The sequence below is a fragment of the Pelodiscus sinensis genome, chromosome 13 (genome assembly GCF_049634645.1).
Source record: "Pelodiscus sinensis isolate JC-2024 chromosome 13, ASM4963464v1, whole genome shotgun sequence".
Lineage (NCBI taxonomy): Eukaryota > Metazoa > Chordata > Testudines > Trionychidae > Pelodiscus > Pelodiscus sinensis.
In genome coordinates this window covers 1,881,207-1,899,248 of record NC_134723.1, presented here as the reverse complement: position 1 = coordinate 1,899,248, position 18,042 = coordinate 1,881,207, and the positions used below count along the sequence as shown (strand labels likewise).

At 69.1% G+C, this 18,042-nt stretch overlaps 1 protein-coding gene across 9 annotated transcripts in view; it reads right to left on the bottom strand.

Annotated features, from left to right (window-relative positions):
• The window catches only part of NHSL2 (NHS like 2), an 89,190-nt gene that overhangs the window by 57,760 nt on the left and 13,388 nt on the right, over positions 1–18,042 (bottom strand). For 3 of the 9 annotated variants that reach the window (XM_075896601.1, XM_075896599.1, XM_075896602.1), the window contains exon 1: positions 594–1,392. The exons of 5 other annotated variants lie outside the window; for them this stretch is intronic. The gene's annotated coding sequence lies outside the window, so the exon portion shown is untranslated. Of the gene's footprint in view, positions 1–485; positions 1,393–18,042 lie in introns of those variants that run through there. One more of the 9 variants, XM_075896600.1, reaches the window with a different exon arrangement.

Sequence of the window (18,042 nt, the reverse complement as noted above, 5' to 3'; positions counted from 1 at the left end):
GGGGCGCAGTGCCAACAGCTGGTTCACGACAGTGACTTGCTGGGGTCGCAGTCACCGCACGGCGCCCCCAGCCGCAGCAGCTGGGTTTGTACGACGGAGCTGCCCCCTCCGAGACCAGACTCTGACCCCGCTTCTCGACCCACCCACCCACCCACTCACGCCCACGCCCACGCCCATCCCTCTGAGGTCCCACAAGGCCAGCCCGGGAGCCTCTGTTGGGTGGGTTCCCACATCCACAGCCCTGCCAGCTCCCCCCAGCCCAGCGCTCCTCCTGCTCCCCTCACTAGTCCCCATTGCCCCCCAACCCTGCCGCCACCCCCCCCCAGCTCCTCCGACCTGCTCTGCACGTCTGTGCTGGGCTGAGCCCGCAGGGAACATGCAGGAAAGTCGAGCAAGCGGGTCCAGGCGCACCCAGCCCCTGCCGCGGGGCTGCACAGCCGGGGCAGCGCCCCCCCGCGTAAGGGGGACTGGCTGGCAGATCTCACCTCCGTGCCCGTACGTGAGAGGCACAGGGGTCCCTTACACCGTCCCCGCCGGGTCCTCGCACGCGCCGGGGCTCTCAGGAGAGGGCGGAGGAGAGAACTTGGACGTACCCAGCTCCCGGCACAGCAGCGAGGGGCGGCCGGGAAGGCGTCGTGTCCAGCTGGCTCACGGAACCGCCCTCTGACCCGGCCGCGTCCCAGGCGAGGCAGACGCAGCCCGCTGCCTGAGCGCCGGGCGGGGCCTCCAGCCCCTCGGCTCACTTCCTAAACTCGATCCAGATTTGCTTCGAGGGAAGCTGCATGAAATGGATTCCCCCACCCCCTCGCCCAGGCCCTTCTTAAAGACGTAGCCTCTGCATTTCCACCCACCGGGACGCAGCCCGCCAGAGGCAGCGCCGGGCCCGCTCTGCACCACGGCCCACGCCCCGGCCACGGGCCAGACGGGCACTGGGAGCCACGCCCGGGGCTGGACGGGGCGGCGCACCCCACTGCAGCCACAGAGACGCCTGCCCTTTGGCCGGCTGAACGGCGCCTCCTGCTGGGCCCGCAGGCTGCCAGGCGGCTCTCAGGCAGGCATTTCGGCCCCCACCGCGGGCACAAAGCACGGCTGAATTCTCCTGGGCGAGCTGGAGGGGAAACGACTTTGGCTGTGGACCCGAGCTGCTCTCAGCGACCTGCCTTTGCCACGGATTGTGCACAAACCTCCAAAGCCCAAGAGCGAGCGCAGATCACGGCTGCCAGGCAAACTGCTCGGCTGGTGCCCTGCAATCGGCCGATCCACCCCGGCAGCGACGCAGGATCCGCCCCGGCGCCCAGACATCTCTCCGGCCCGCTGGAAGCGCCGGCACGGCCCTGCCCTTCCGCCCCTCCTCCGGGCCCCCGTGCGCCGAGACATGGCACCCAGCAGCCGGGAGCCCCCGGGAGCCCTGCCACCACTTGCGGCGCAGACCAACCCGCTGCCCCGGCGCGCGACTTCGGCGGCTCCTGGTTAGCACCCGGCGCACGTGGGAGGAAACCTGGGAGAGCGGCTGCAGGCCGGGGGGGCGGGGGGGGGGGATGGGGCCCAGACTGGCGCTGCCCTGCCGTGCCGGCCTGGCTGAGGAGCCGCTGATCGCCCTCCCCGACTGCCTGTACGAAAGGGGGCTCAGGCACCGTGGGCAGGTGTTTGCCGGGGCTCTGCCCGGTTCCTCCTGACTGAGCACCCCCAGCAGCACCCGCCTGCCCCCAACCCAGCCTGCTGCCCCCAGGCCCCTCCAGACGGCAGCGCCAAACCCGGCCTGCAGGGCAGCCCTGGGGCCGGACGGGCGGGGGCCTGTCCCTAGCGGGGAATGGCCACCCCACAGCCCAGCCGAGAGCTCTGCACCAGGCCCCCCCCAGCGGCTTGTGGAGAAAGGCACCAACCCCTCCTCCCCCCAGTGGCAGCCTGGCCACGCCGTGGGCACAGGCCTCCAGGGGCCACCCGCATGGGACAGCGCTGTCGGGACACGGGAGCCCAGGCGTCCTGCCTGGGGGCGTCTGGCACGGGGCCTGAGCTCACCGGAGGAGCCCTGGGCCCGTGGTGGCAGCGGCAGGGCCCGGCACCCCTCCCAGCCCCGGCCGCTGCTCCGTGTGCTCGCTCTGCCAGGCTGGGGAGGGTCCAAGGCCGCCAGCTGCCTGGCACTTTTCAGCAGGGCAGCAGCTGCAGAGGCCGCGTCCCTCCAGCCAAGGGTCCGGTGTGAACCGGAAAGGAGCAATTGCCTCGCTGGCTGGTGCGCCCCGGCCTGCCTGTGCGAGGGCAGGGACCCGCCTGGGAGGGGCTGCACACTCCCCAGCCACGGATGGCAGCGGCACGTGGCAGAGCCACACACCTTCGCGGGGCTGGTCCGGGGGCACAGGGAGGCCTAGGCCTCGCCCGTCCGTCCCAACCGCACAGCCCCGGCGCCTGAGACACGTGGGCAGGGCTGGTTCGGGGGCATCCCTCCATTTCGTGGCCCACTGCTGGCGTGGCCTTCCCGCCACCCGCTGCCCACTTGGCTGCTAGCGGGCACCCGCCACGCCCACGTGAAGCACCACGGGCTGGCAGCTGTAGACACGGGGTGGGCAATCCTTTTGGTGGGGGGAGGAGAGGCGCTCCAAGAATTGGGAAAGTGGTCGAGGGCCACTGTGACGTAGTGAGGGTACCTTGCTGGTTGCCATGCTGGGCAGTGGGTTGTGGGTGACCCCCACTGGCTGCTGGCTGCAGCACGGCCCAGCAGGGCAGGGGATGAGTCATTATGCAAGGGGGCTCCAAACCTGTCTGACCAGTGATCTCCCAGGGAGCGGAACAATGGGGAGAAGGGGAGTGGAGCCCTGGCTGGGGGCAGGGCTGGAAGTGAGGGAGTTAGGGAGGTTTCTGACTGGTATCATGGAGGAAGCAGCCTAGGAAACAGGCTGGGATTTAGGGGCCCAGTCTCCCCCATCTCAAGGGGGGCTGAGGCATCCTAGGCCTGCCCTGGAACCAGATTACATCTGTGCTGTGCTGTATCATGGCGGAGCAATACACTCCCTCTATTCTACTGGCTGGGGGAGTCTGTCCGTGCCACTACGGGGGTGCAGGAGGCGGGGGAACCCCAACGCACCATCACAGCCACACTCTTCCATGACAATAATGGAGGGGGTGCGCAGTCTGGGAGGGAGGTGGGTGCAGGAGGGGGCTGTGACCTGGGACAGGGGTGCAGGATCTGGGAGAGGTGTGGGTGCAGGAGAGGATTCTGCCCTGAAGGAGGGGTGTAGGGTCTGGGGGGAGAGGGGACTGTGACCTGGAGGAGGGGTGTAGGGCGTGGGAGGGGGCTGTGAGCCGGAGGAGGGGTGTACGGTCTGGGAGGGGGGCTGTGAGCCGGAGGAGGGGTGTAGGGCGTGGGAGGGGGCTGTGAGCCGGAGGAGGGGTGTACGGTCTGGGAGGGGGCTGTGAGCCGGAGAAGGGGTGAAGGGCGTGGGAGGGGGCTGTGAGCCGGAGGACGGGTGTAGGGCGTGGGAGGGGGCTGTGAGCCGGAGGAGGGGTGTAGGGCGTGGGAGGGGGCTGTGAGCCGGAGAAGGGGTGAAGGGCGTGGGAGGGGGCTGTGAGCCGGAGGAGGGGTGTAGGGCGTGGGAGGGGGCTGTGAGCCGGAGGAGGGGTGTACGGTCTGGGAGGGGGCTGTGAGCCAGAGAAGGGGTGAAGGGCGTGGGAGGGGGCTGTGAGCCGGAGGAGGGGTGAAGGGCGTGGGAGGGGGCTGTGAGCCGGAGGAGGGGTGTAGGGCGTGGGAGGGGGCTGTGAGCCGGAGGAGGGGTGTAGGGCGTGGGAGGGGGCTGTGAGCCGGAGGAGGGGTGTAGGGCGTGGGAGGGGGCTGTGAGCCGGAGGAGGGGTGTAGGGCGTGGGAGGGGGCTGTGAGCCGGAGGAGGGGTGTAGGGCGTGGGAGGGGGCTGTGAGCCGGAGAAGGGGTGAAGGGCGTGGGAGGGGGCTGTGAGCCGGAGGAGGGGTGTAGGGCGTGGGAGGGGGGCTGTGAGCCGGAGGAGGGGTGTAGGGCGTGGGAGGGGGCTGTGAGCCGGAGGAGGGGTGTAGGGCGTGGGAGGGGGCTGTGAGCCGGAGGAGGGGTGTAGGGCGTGGGAGGGGGCTGTGAGCCGGAGGAGGGGTGTAGGGCGTGGGTAGGGGTGAAGGGGACGGTGCAGGTGTCTGGGTAGTGACGGAGGACACGGGTGTGGGAGGGCATGGGGACACTTCCCCTTGGCCTGCCATCTGGGCCTGTCCCTCAGCTCCCCGCCAGGGGCTGCTGCTGACTCCGGCAGCCGGTCCCATCTCCATGACCGTGGCCAAGGGCACCTGGTCCCACTCACGTCCATCCCAGAGGGCACGGCCACGCCCCTCTGCCCGCCCCTCTGCTGCCCCCGAGGCCTTCGCCCCGCGCCCCGCCCTGCCCCGCCCCATCTCTCATTCGCCACCGAGACGTGCCGCCTGCCCAGCCTCCCTCGCGCCACCCGCCTGCCCCTCGCCTGGGGGGGCCGCTCGGTGCAGAGCCCCCTCCGTGCTCGCCCTCAGCTCCCCCCCGGAAAGGCTCGGTTGCCGGGAGAGCGGCTCCAGGCGGGCCTGCTGCTGCGGGGAGGCTGCCAATATTGCCTCATTGTTTCCTCGTGCTCCCCCGGCCGTCTGGCTGCCTCCATCTGGCGTCTCCACTTGCGCTGCGACTGCAAACTCTGGGCCCCGCCGGCTTTTCCTTCTGGTTTGCACAGCACCCGGAGCAGGGGCCCTGGCGCGTGGGCAGGGCTCCGGGGCACGACGGCCATCGGCCCCTCATTCGGTACCCGCGACTGCTCCGTGGCCTGGCGCTCCCAGAGGCCTTCGGCGTCACCGTTCTCGCTGGCAACGCTGCTCACCGGGCAAGGGCCAAGCGCCCGGCTCCGCTCCTCCTCGGGGACCGGCTGGGACCCGTCAAGCACAGTCCCGAGCGCCCCAGCCTGCAGCTCTTCCCACCCCTCCACGTGGCCTCCTTTGCACTGAGCGAGGGAGGGCACAGATGGGAAGATGTGAGGTCCGTGCTCTGCCAGTTCGGTCCCTCGCCCCGCGAATGCCGACGCCCCGGCCAGCCGAGCGGGAAAAGCCGGCGCTGCTCAAGCACGTTCCAGTCTCGGGGACGCTTTAGCCTGACCCCAATCCGCCAGGCTCAGGCGCCCCGGAGCGGCCGGCCGGGCGGGGAGAAATCTCCACAAGCAGCCTCCAGCTCACTTCAATTGTGCTTCTGTGCGATGGTGAAAAGTCCCAAATGGGATTAACCGAAATCCCAGCGTCACACGGACTAGACTCCGACCCCGTTGTAATTACAACCTGCCGCCCCGACTTCCACCTCGCCTGCCTCCTCCCTGCACGTCCAGCTCAGCCGGTCCCCGCCCGCCTGAACCTTCCTTTGGGCGCACCACAGCGGCAGGCCCGGAGGCATTTGCCTGGGAATACCACGACGCCCGGCGTCCCCGATCCCGGCGGCTCCCTGGGGCAGACTGCCTACCACAATTCCACTGGGCTACAGACAGCTGACCGGGGATCGTGATCGGCAACGGGCCCCGGACAGACGGGGAAGTTTACAAACCGTATCAGAGGCCCCATTCTGAGTTCACTCAAAAAAGAGAAAGCGAAACTGCACCCGTATCATGGGGGCGAGCCCCTCGGCCCGAGCAGCCCTCTGCACACGCGTGGCCTTGGGGCCCGAGCAGCCCTCTGCACACGCGTGGCCTTGGGGCCCGAGCAGCCCTCTGCACACGCGTGGCCTTGGGGCCCGAGCAGCCCTCTGCACACGCGTGGCCTTGGGGCCCGAGCAGCCCTCTGCACACGCGTGGCCGTCTGCACATGCATCACGCAGCTTTTGCACATGGCCCTCCGGCGGCCTCTTTTAGCCACCTAGGACAGCCCTGTGCCCCGCAGACTTTCACATGGCCAGCATGGTGGGACTGCAGGGAACAGGCCTCTCCTCTACCCAGCAGAAGAGCCAGGGCGGGACTCGCTCGCTGTTCTCTAGGCCCCGCTGCTGGGGTGCGTACACCAGCCAGCCCAAGAATGGGTCTCACCAACGGGCCAGCTGGCTCTGTGCCCGTCTCTGGCAGCGTCCAAAACGTGGGATGCATCCCTGCCCATCCTGGCTACTAGCCGTTGATGGGCCCAATGTCCACGAAGGAATCGAGTTCTCTTCTGAACACAGTTGGACCTTTGGCCTTCACAACGGCCCATGGCAAGGAGTTCCACAGGGCAACCGCCTTGTGTGAAGAAATCCCGCCTTTGGTCTGACTCCTGCTGCCGGTTAATTTCACCTCAGTGCATGTGTTACGCGAAGGGGGAATTAACACCAGCCGTATTTTATAGACCCCTAGCCCACAGCTTAACTGGGGCCAGGGCGGGGCACTTCGTAGCCCCAGCTCCAAATGTAAGAAACATCGTCTGCGCCTCTCTTTTCTCACTCGACCGGCGGCCGGAGGCTGGACACGTTCAGACTGGAGCGAGGGTCCCCGGGTCCCCTCCGCGCCTGGGCTCCGGGAGTCAGGACAGCTGGTCCTGGGGTTCTCAGCGCTGTGCACGTGGACCCCCCTAGTGGCCTCCCTTCGCCACAGCGCCCCAGGCCCGGCTGGCACCGGGGCCTGGCACCGGCACGCTGGGGCAGGCTGCGGAACGGCTGGGGGCTCCCACACGCCCTGTGTCAGTGCCGGGCCATTCGCCTCCCCGCCCGGGCTCAGGCGCACTGGGGCGGGGGCCTGCCTGCAGCCCTGGGGCCCCCCTCAAAGAGAGCTGCTGGGGGGGGAGAGGAAGTGCAGGGAAGGGCCCCCAGCTGGCGCAGGGCCTGGCACAGCTCCCAGGGGAGGGGCGTCCGGCTCGGGAGAAGGCGACTGCCGAGGCTGACGGGGCGAGCCGCCGGGCCGGGCGTGGAGACGACGCACAGGGCCGGGGGGCTCCCCGTCACCCCGCTCCGAAGCAGGCCTGCGGGCGGCAGGTTTCGCACAAGCAGGGCTTCTTCACCCGCCGCAGTCGCCCCGGGGCTGGAAAACGAGGGCGCTGCGGCCAGGCAGGGTGTGTCCGGGAGGGGCGACTGGCCCCGGTGCTCAGGGATGCCGCCAGCTCTGGGTCCCCGAGCCTGGACGGCTGGAAACTGGGGCGGGGAGGGATCGTTTAATTGACCCTTTCTGCTCGCTCCCTCTGACACAGCCGGCCCCAGCCCTGTGTGGCATGGGGGGGGCTGTCTGCTCTGTGACCCGGCCCCCCGCGCTGGGATGGGGGATTCTCACTGACTCTCCCAATGTGGATTAACCCAGACACCAGGCTCAGCCGCCCAGGGAGAGACAAAGGGAGGGGGGCGGAGACCAGCACCTGGCTGGGGGGCAGGGCTGGGGGGGAGGCAGTGGCTGTCAGGGAAGCATGGAGAGGAGACGCTAAGCGGGGGGCCTAGGGGCGATGGGCCCTAACCCTGGGCTCTGATGCATCCTGGCCCCTGTAGCCACATCCCGTCTGTGCTGGGCTGTACCCCGAAGGAACAGTGAACCCCTCTCTGTTCTACCACTGGCGGCGTCTGTTCGTGCTGCTACGGGGTGCAGGGACGGGGGGACCCCGACTCGCCGTCCCACCTTGTCACAAGGCAGGACCCTGGGCTGGCTGGACAGTTAGAATCAGAGACCGGCAGAGCTGGGAGGGACCTCGGGCGTCACGGAGCCCAGTCCCCTGCCCTCCCGGCAGGACCCAGACCCGCCTAGCCCGCCCCGACAGGTGTCCCCCACCTGCTCTGCAATATCCCCAGGGATGGAGTTCCCACAGCCCCCAGGCTACTTACCCCAGTGTGTCACCCCGACAGGCAGGACGGTTTCCCCAGTGTCCAAGTGTAGCAGCTCCGAGAACAGCGTTTGTGCCCCCGATTCATGGGCCTTTTCGCTCTGGACTTGGCCCTTTCCTCCCCGGGGCCAGCAGGGGTGCACCCAGGGGTGGGGAGTCCCCTGCCCAGATAAGCAGCACCAACCCCCCAAGGCATGGGCTGTGCCAAGGGGAATGCGTCCTTCCTTCTGCACGTCTGGCTTCCCCCCAACCAAACACTGCCCAGGTGGGTATGTGCACCTAACAGCTCTGCTCCCCCTCCCTGCACCCCCCAGCCAGCCATCACCCCGTCGTGCAAGGCACAGCCAGGGACTGCCACAGGCCTGGACCCGCTTGGCACTTCATAGCCTCTCCTGCAGGTGGCAGCAGCAGCTCACACTCCCATCAAGATGTGCACCGGCTCCGCGTGCAACAGGGCCGTGCTGGTGAGCGCCGGCTCCGCGTGCAACAGGGCCGTGCTGGTGAGCGCCGGCTCCGCGTGTGACAGGGCCGCGCTGGTGAACACCGGCTCCGCGTGCGACAGGGCCGCGCTGGTGAACGCCGGCTCCGCGTGCAACAGGGCCGCGCTGGTGAACGCCGGCTCCACGTGTGACAGGGCCGCGCTGGTGAACGCCGGCTCCACGTGTGACAGGGCCGCGCTGGTGAACACCGGCTCCGCGTGCGACAGGGCCGCGCTGGTGAACACCGGCTCCGCGTGCGACAGGGCCGCGCTGGTGAACGCCGGCTCCGCGTGCGACAGGGCCGCGCTGGTGAACGCCGGCTCCGCGTGCGACAGGGCCGCGCTGGTGAACGCCGGCTCCGCGTGTGACAGGGCCGCGCTGGTGAACGCCGGCTCCGCGTGCGACAGGGCCGCGCTGGTGAACGCCGGCTCTGCGTGCGACAGGGCCGCGCTGGTGAACGCCGGCTCCGCGTGCGACAGGGCCGCGCTGGTGAACGCCGGCTCCGCGTGCGACAGGGCCGCGCTGGTGAACGCCGGCTCCGCGTGTGACAGGGCCGCGCTGGTGAACGCCGGCTCCGCGTGTGACAGGGCCGTGCTGGTGAATGCCGGCTCCGCGTGTGACAGGGCCGCGCTGGTGAACGCCGGCTTCGCGTGTGACAGGGCCGCGCTGGTGAGCGCCGGCTCCGCGTGTGACAGGGCCGTGCTGGTGAACGCCGGCTCCGCGTGCGACAGGGCCACGCTGGTGAGCGCCGGCTCCGCGTGCGACAGGGCTGCACTGGTGAGCGCCGGCTCCGCGTGCGACAGGGCCGCGCTGGTGAGCGCCGGCTCCGCGTGCGACAGGGCCACGCTGGTGAGCGCCGGCTCCGCGTGCGACAGGGCCGCGCTGGTGAGCGCTGGCTCCGTGTGCGACAGGGCTGCACTGGTGAGCGCCGGCTCCGCGTGCGACAGGGCCACGCTGGTGAGCGCCGGCTCCGCGTGCGACAGGGCCGTGCTGGTGAGCGCCGGCTCCGCGTGCGACAGGGCCGCGCTGGTGAGCGCTGGCTCCGCGTGCGACAGGGCCACGCTGGTGTGCCTGGAAGATCTCCAGCTGCCCAGCGAGAGAGCAGTTTCGCTTTGGGATGGTGCCAGGCTGGTTACTACGGAACCCCCTTGATGCCACCGCATGGGCCTACCCGCTCCCCCCTCTCCGGCCCGGGCGAGGCAACAGCCCAGCACAGGGCAGTGCCAAACCCCCAGTGAGGACTGGACACTCCCGGCCCCGCCCCGCCTTCGCACCAGGGCTCTGCTCACAGGCGCCCAGCCTGGCTCCCGGCACCGCAGCCGAGAGCGGGGAGCCGGCCACGCTGTGAAAGCTCCAAGCCAGCAGCAGCTGGCGAGCCCAGCGCCAGCCTCCAGCCCATCTCAGGCCGCACCTGCAGGCACGGACGCACCCAGCCCCGCCAGACGCCTCCACAGACTTGGGCCACATGCCGAGAGGAAGCCCCCCGGAGCGCTCCCTGCTGGAACTGCAACCCGCTCGCCTGGGCTGCTGGCATGCCCAGCACCTCGCACACCTGCGGTGCCACACACCACACCCGTCAGGCTGTGCGGGGACGGGCTGGGCGTGTGTCACTGTGGGACACGCCTTTGCACGACAGGCTAGACCGAATGCACGAGGCAGCTGCTCCCCAATTCACGACGGCACTGGTGCAAGTGGGCATCCATCTATGGGCTTGGGCCAACTGACGTCAGCGGGAGCCTTGGCCCCAGGAGCAGGAATTCACCATCCGGGTCTCTCCACATGGGCTGGGGATCTGTAATCAGGGCTGGGCCCAGATGTGAGCCCCAGGGGGTGGGGGCTGTGGAACCTGGTAGACCCCACGCGCAGCACTCTGGCTCCTGGCTCGCTGAACCCTTCCTGACCCTGCTGCCCTGAAGCATGAGATCTGTTGGGCGACCGATGCAGGCCACCGCTAGCCAGGCTCTTTTCAAAGCCAGCTGCAAGGAAACGGAGTCACTCCGGAGGGGCCCTTGGCTCCATCGCCCTGCACACACAGTGCTGGGGCAGCCCAGACCTTGCCTGGTCTCACGCCCCTGACGCAAACAGCCCCGCCCTGGGCGCCGTCGCTCAGGGCTGAGATCCAAGCCCGGCACGGCGAGCGGCTGGGTGCGTGCCTCGTGGGCTGACCCGCGGGGCGACACCAGCGCACTGGGACCTGCCTCCACGAGTCCCTCGTCAATGCACTAAAGCAACCCGCCTGCTCGCCCCCGGGCCAGCCTGACCCCGCTCCCGCTCGGTGCACGGCCCTGGCGCTGCCCTGCAGACAGCATGGCGCACGGTCCCTCCCTGCCCGGCCGGGGCAGAGGCAGCGCTGGCAAGGAGAAGGTGACTGACTGGCAGGGCAGCCGTCGGCAGGAGACGGAACTCCCTGCTCAGGGGGAGGGTCCTGCCAGCCCCACACAGGGACACGAGTCCTAACTCAGCACCACTCGGACCCACTGGGGGGCCAGGGTGCAGCCAGGGGCCAGCACCGACTCGCTGCACACACCCATGGCCCCGCGCTTGGGCCAAGGCGGCCGCCTGCCCCCTCTCCAGCCCCAGGCAGCGTGTTCCCGCCCTGATGGGGGGGCTTGGCGGAGTGCGCCTGCCGCCCACAGGACCCCAAAGCACTCCGGGGGGACTGGGATCCAGGCAGGGGCCACGGAAATGCGGCCAGCTCTGGGGTGCAACACGGCAGCTGTTCAGCAGCGCGCGGTAAAACGGCACCAGTCTGAGACCACCCAGCCGTCGCCGGCGCAGACACCAGGGCAGAACAGAAGGGGCAGCGCTGAGTTTAGCGGAGGACGTGGCGTTCGCAGCCCCACCGCTTGTGCCAAGTGGGATCTTTAGAGACTAGCCGGGACGGGCAGGGATGGTGCCCTGGCCTCTGTCTGTCTGGAGCTGGGTGACGGGAGGGATCACGCGAGGATCCCCTGTTCTGTTCCCTCCCTCTGGGCACCTGGCCACTGCCGGCAGACACGCCCCTGGGCTGAACAGGCCTTTGGCTTGGCCATTTTTATGTTCTTATGATCACGAGCAGACAGCCCCTTGCCTGATGCCCAGCATCTCCCGCGCCCCCAGCATCGGGGTGGGGGCACGAGGCGGAGGAACGCCCCCCCACTGCCTGCCCATCGGCACCAACTAGGCCCAAATGCCACGTGGCGGGTGAGATCCGGCCCCACCAGCACGCCGTGAGGACTGCAACGTGGCAGGGGCCCCTGGCGTCACCCCAAGCAGCCACCCACCCTCTGTCTGTCTGTCTGTCTGTCTGCAGGGGAGCGCTGACCCTGCCCTGCGAGGGCTTGCCCCGGCTGCAGCGGGGTCCCGATGGCCACGGTGCAAGAGCTAAGGCAGACACTCCCCAGCACCAGACCATGCACAGGAGCGAGGGGAGCTGTGACGGTGACGGGAACGCCGCCAGCTGGAGAACACAACCCACCCAGCACAGAGCCCTTCGTGGCTCCCGCACACGCACTGCTGCCCCCGCTCGCTGCCTTGCGCACCGTCACCGCAACACAGGGCCAGACGCACCTCGACAAGCCCCCCGCGCCACACAATCCCCGGTCTGCACGAGGGCCACTTCCACGCCGGGAGTCTCCAGCGTCCCCTTGCACGGACACGGTGCGAGCGTGCGAGGAGTTTGCACTCTGTCCCCCAGCCAGCGCTACCCTTTGGCACAGCCCCAGTCCCCTTGTGACGCCACTGCCCCAGGCTGGGCGCCTTTGCCATCTGAGCCCCTGGGCGGACACGTCGGACGCTCGGCCCAGAGCAGGGAGGGGAGACCTGCCCGTCGGAAACCCCGGCTCTTCCCGGCCTGGGCAACAGAACCAGAGCAGACTGGGGGCCTCAGGAGGCAGCGAGTCCGGCCCCCGCCCAACGCAGGCCGGGACTGAAACCCCTCCAGGGATGGAGACTCCACCCCCGCCCTGGGGACCCAGCCCAGCGCTTCCCCCCTCCTAGGGAAACGGTTCTTCCTAACCTCCCACCTAGCCCTCCCCCGCTGCAACGTGAGCCCATCGCCCCCACTGAGCCCAGCCCCCTGGAACTCCCTGCAGGTAGGGGAAGGCTGCTCTCCCGATAACATGGGCCTGGCTCGTTTGCTGACCTGTCACCATCTACAAAGGATGGAAACTTGGCCTTTGGCCTCCTACTCCAGCCACTGGCCCTGTCCCAGCAGAACCCACCCCACCCCCGCCCTGCTGCCGCGCTCCCTGGCTCTCTGCACCCCCAGCCTTGCTCTCCTGGCCCCGGAGCCAGCACACAGCAGGTGCACTGGCCCCGGCCCTGCCTGTGCCAGGCAAAGCAACTCAGTGACTCGGCGCCCGCGGGGGAGGCCGGCGACTGCCTTGCTGGGTGAGCGGAGGAGTGCAGCTCGTTCCCGCTCCGCCTGGCCTCCGCCTGCCTCAGCCTGTCCCTGGCCAGTAGGGCCCTGCTCGGGCGTTCCTGCCAGCTACCAGCCTGCCGAGGGGCTCGCCCGAGTGCCGGGGTCTCTCGCCTGGCACCGCAAAGCCACTGGCCAGCACTTGGGTGAAAGCCCCTCCGCTGTGTGCGTGCACACACACAGACCTGCACCTGCACGTGCACCCCCGAGACACACACAGACCTGCACCTGCACATGCACCCCCGAGACACACACAGACTCGCACCTGCACCCCCGAGACACACACAGACCTGCACCTGCACGTGCACCCCCGAGACACACACAGACCCGCACCTGCACGTGCACCCCCGAGACACACACAGACCCACACCTGCACGTGCACCCCCGAGACACACACAGACCCGCACCTGCACGTGCACCCCCGAGACACACACAGACCCGCACCTGCACGTGCACCCCCGAGACACACACAGACCTGCACCTGCACGTGCACCCCCCCGAGACACACACAGACTCACACCTGCGCGTGCACCCCCGAGACACACACAGACTCGCACCTGCGCGTGCACCCCCGAGACACACACAGACTCGCACCTGCGCGTGCACCCGAGACACACACAGATTCGCACCTGCGCGTGCACCTCAAGACACAGACTCGCACCTGCACGTGCACCCGACACACACAGACTCGCACCTGCACGTGCACCTCAAGACACACACAGACTCGCACCTGCACGTGCACCTCAAGACACACACAGACTCGCACCTGCGCATGCATCTCTGAGACACACAGACTCACACCTGTGCATGCACCCCCCCGAGACACACACAGACTCGCACCTGCGTGTGCACCCCGCCGAGACACACACAGACTCGCACCTGCGTGTGCACCCCGCCGAGACACACACAGACTCGCACCTGCGTGTGCACCCCGCCGAGACACACACAGACTCGCACCTGCCCGTGCACCCCCCGAGACACACACAGACTCGCACCTGCACGTGCACCCCCCGAGACACACAGTCTGCACACAAATACACACAGACCCACACATGTGCTTGCACAGAACCACACAGAGATAGACCCGCGCCTGTGAGCACCCCTCCAGAACTGCGCACAAACCCAAGTACCTTTAGTCCAGAGTCGGCCTGAACCCACAGGGCCAGGCTGCTCCCCTGACGCAGGCCCCCCAGGCTGGCCCGGCAGCTCCAGGCAGGCCGGTGTCCTCTCCATCACCCACATGTTGTGTCAGCTCCACGGGGTCCCCCCGGCCGGACTGCTCCCTCTGACAAACCCTCTTTAGTCCCCGGTGCTGAGGCTGGAGGGGCCCCAACTCGCGCGCACACGCACAGGGATGCACACGCACAGGGATGGACACACACACACACACACACACACACACACACACACACACACACACACACGCGCCAATTCTTCGGTGCATACTCGCCCCCTTTCAGTATGTGGCTGCTGCAAGAGCCTGCCAGCCAGCTCCCGTTAATCCCCACTTTGTGCCAGCACAAATCCCCACTTTGTGCCCTCTGTGTGCACGGCCGGGGCGGGCCGCTGCCGGGCGCAGAGCCAGCGGCAGCACCGTGCTTGGTACCCCGGGCAAGACGCCCCTCGCTCGGAGTCCTGAATTGAGTCATTATTAGCCGCCCTGGGAGCAGCCCCGAGGCAGCAGCCCAGAGGGCACCCACCCTGGCCAAGTCTCCCTGGAGACCGCCTCCTGCAGGGGCCTGTCCGGGGCAATTTGCAGGGCGTGCGGCTCCCTGGACACCGCCCCCGGGCCGCCCTGCCTGCAGCGCGTCCCCCGCGGGACCGATCCAGCCTCCCAAGCGTGGCTCCCGGCGGCCGTGGCCGTTGCTGGGCTCGGAGCGGGGCCTGCCCCGTGGCCAAAGGGGTCGTGGCGGGCGAGGCAAGGGAGCCCTTTCCGCGTCCCAGCACAGACGGCATCAGAGCTCCGGTGCGCTGGGCTGGCCCGGACGGGGCTGGCTCTGGCTCCCTCGGGGCCCACGGGGATCCGGGCCCAGGCCTGAGAGCTGCCCCGACACCGCAGAGTCCGTGCGCGGGACGGAACCATTGTCAGCGCTGGAGCACCCCCGCCGTGCCGGGCCCCTTCCCACGGCCGCTCCCCCCGGCTCCCGCGCCTGGAGGCGAGTGGGCACCGCAGAGCCCGCTCCTGCACGGGGAGGCTGCCCAGCGACAGGTCCCACGCCAAGCTCCCCCACACTGCGGGGGGAATGAGCGGTGCTCCCCTCTCCTCCTGGGACCTCGCAGCCCCACTGATCCCCTCCCCCGCCCCGCCCCCAGCTCCTCTCCCGCAGGGGAGCCCGGCTGTGCCCCGCCAGCAGCGCGAGGGCCCTGACACCCAGCCAGCCAGCCCCTGTCTCCCCCGCTCTAGGAGCCAGGCAGGGGAGGGAGACCACCCAGCCGGAGCCCTCTCCCGCAGACAGCTGGATGGGAAGCAGCTTCTGGCAGGCCCCTTTGCCGCCCAGCCCAGCTCTGCCTGATCCAGGGAGCATGTCTCACACACGCACACGCAACAGCCGTGCCCCGCCCACACCAGCATCCGGAATGCGCGCCCACACACGCGCGCACACACACACACACACACACACACACACCCTCCCCATCCAGAACAGCTAGAGCCACACACACACACACACACACACACACACACACACACACACACACACACACACACACACACACACACACACACCTCCCCGTCCAGAACAGCTAGAGCCACACACACACACCAGCATCTGGAATGTACACACACACACACACACACACCCGTCCAGAATAGCTAGAGCCACACACACACCAGCATCTGGAATGTACACACACACACACACACACACACACACACACACACACTAGCATCCGGAATTCACACACACACACTCTCCCTGTCCATTATACCCCCCCCCCACGCACACATGCCCCCCTCCGCCCTCCCCGCATTCCCCCTCCCCCATCCAGAATAGCTGGAGCTACACACACACCAGCATCCGGAATGCAGACAGACAGACACCCCTCTCCCCCTCCCATGCCCCCTCTAGAATCGCTAGACCCCTCCCCATGCCCGCCAGCTGTCTGCACTGGCCATGGCGTGTCCCTCCTCCCCTCCCCGTGGTCCCTTTTCTCACACCCTGGGCACCCCCCACCTTGGCCTCATGCACCCTGCAAAATCCAGCCACGCCCCTGCCTTGTTCCCTCGCACCCTCTGCTGTGCTGCCTCCACGGCCCATGGCACTGGGCTGCGGGGCCTGCTGCCAGGGCGCTGCCCGGTGCCACCCCACCCGTCTTCCTGGAGACAGAGCACGGCCCCTTTGGCGTGGTCCCTGGCAGCTGTGCAGGGCGTGTGCACCGGCGTGCGAGCGCACGCACACACGGCGCTCGGGGCAGGGCACGGGACCCGCACGCTCTCCTGAGCAAAGGAGGAACTAGAGAGACGGCTCCAGGTTCCGTGGGCGCCGGGGGCTAAGCTAGAGCTGCCCTCGGGAATTCACCCCCGGGAGGAGACCAGCCCCTGCTCCACGGCTGTGCCATGCCTGGGGCCCAGGAGGGGAAGCAACACCCCAAAGGGCCCTGCGGCGCTGCCTGACTGCCAAGGCCCTGGCAATGCCCAGCCCGGTGCCAGGCAGCCATCAGCACCGCCCAGCAACTTCCTGGGAGCCCCCGGTCCGAGGGCGCTAGTCCCCACCCGGCGCGCTCCCCACGGCAGCGCCCAGCCGACGGCCAGGGGCCTTGGGAACTAGACACGGAGAGGGAACAGGCCTCGCGCCTCACAGGCGGCCCCCCCGTCCCACCTGGGCTGCCCCCTGCCCCAGCAGGCAGCTCACGCCTGCGCCCGGGTGTCGATTTCTGCTTTGCCGCGGGCTCCCAGAGCCCCCGGTAATCCGCCCGCTGCCGCAACGCGCAGCCACCCGCCTCCCGGGCCCTGCCCAGGAACAGCGGGTTGGGGGACAAAAGCAAAGTGGAGCCCGGCCCTGGCGAATCCTTGGGCTTCCCACGCAGGGCGCCCCCCCGCCCCTGCTGGCTGGGATGCCCGCAGCCCAGTCAGCGTCCCCTCCCCCGGCGCACCCCCCTGCTCGGCGGGAGACGTGGACTCGCCGCGTCGTGGACACCCTCACGCACCCGGCCAGCCCCTCTTGGCAGCCAAAGCGCCTGCTAGCGCGGCCCCCAGCGACCACGCACAGGGTGATGCTCTCTCGCGCCGCCTGCGCGGTGGCGCCAAGCAGCGGGGCCCGCACCCCACAGCGCAGCGACTCGCCAGATTTAACCGGGGCGAGACCTCGGCAGGGAATCGCAGCAACTGCCCCGCCCAAACCTCACCGGCCCTCGGCGCTCTGCCAGGCCTGGCTTGGGAAGAGGGTCCCCGGGGTTGGCCCAGGGAGAGCCGGGTCACCACAATGCACCCGCCAGCGTCCGAGAGCAGAGCACCCCCGAGACGCACCGCGGAGGTACTCCGCCTCCTTCCTGCTGGGCTGGGACAGCCCAGGCCTCTTCTCCCTGCCCCACACGCGGGCCAGCGAGGAAGGGGGACCGGCCGGTACGCAGGTGCCCACTGAGAGCCCACTGGGGCTGGAGTCGTGTGTCAGAGGCGGCCGTGTCCCCGGCAGGGCACGTGTCCCCCAGCCCGGCCTGGTGTTACCTTTGATCCGGCGCATGGCTCCGGTCCCCAGCGCCCCGCTGCTGCGTGGGGGACTGGCAGCCGGAGAACGGAGCAGCTTGGCTCAGCGCTACGGCTCCATTCACCTGCTGCTCACAGCGCAGCCGAGCGCGCCTGGCTCGGCACGTGGCGAGGAGACGAGGGGGCGGCGAGGCAGGAGGGCTGGGGGCGGTGAGGCTGCCGGAGCCCCTGGCGCACACATTGTGCTCTCTGGCGCCGCGCAGCGGGAAGAGACGCCCACACGAGGCGCAGGAGAGAAAGGCAGGTGAGGAAGTGTTCCGCCCAGGGACGGAGACGTCCGCACTCGCTCTGCAGCACCCCAGGGAGGCCAGGCCACCCCAGGGACCCTCGCCCAGCCCAGGAGGGCGGGGATCGGGCGGGGAGAGGTCTCAGCGCTGGAGGGAGAGACCTGGATAGCCAGGGAACAGGCCTGGGGGGCTGGTCAGGAAGGTGGCACCAGGCCTGGGCTCAGAGGCTGGCATCACTAGTGACACGAGCGTGCGGCGCTCACTGGTTTTTGCACGCCCAGGTGTGCACCGCTGGGGCATGAACGAGGCGGGCAGGGCGTGGAGGGGGCTGCGGGTCGGGACTGAGGGGCACCCGCAGAGCTCAGGTGAGGGGGCCCAGGGCTAGTCCAGACCCCTGTCTAGGTGCCAGGTGGCCCGTGGGGCCCGGCCCAGCGTCGGTATCACCAGAGCCTGGGGCCAGCA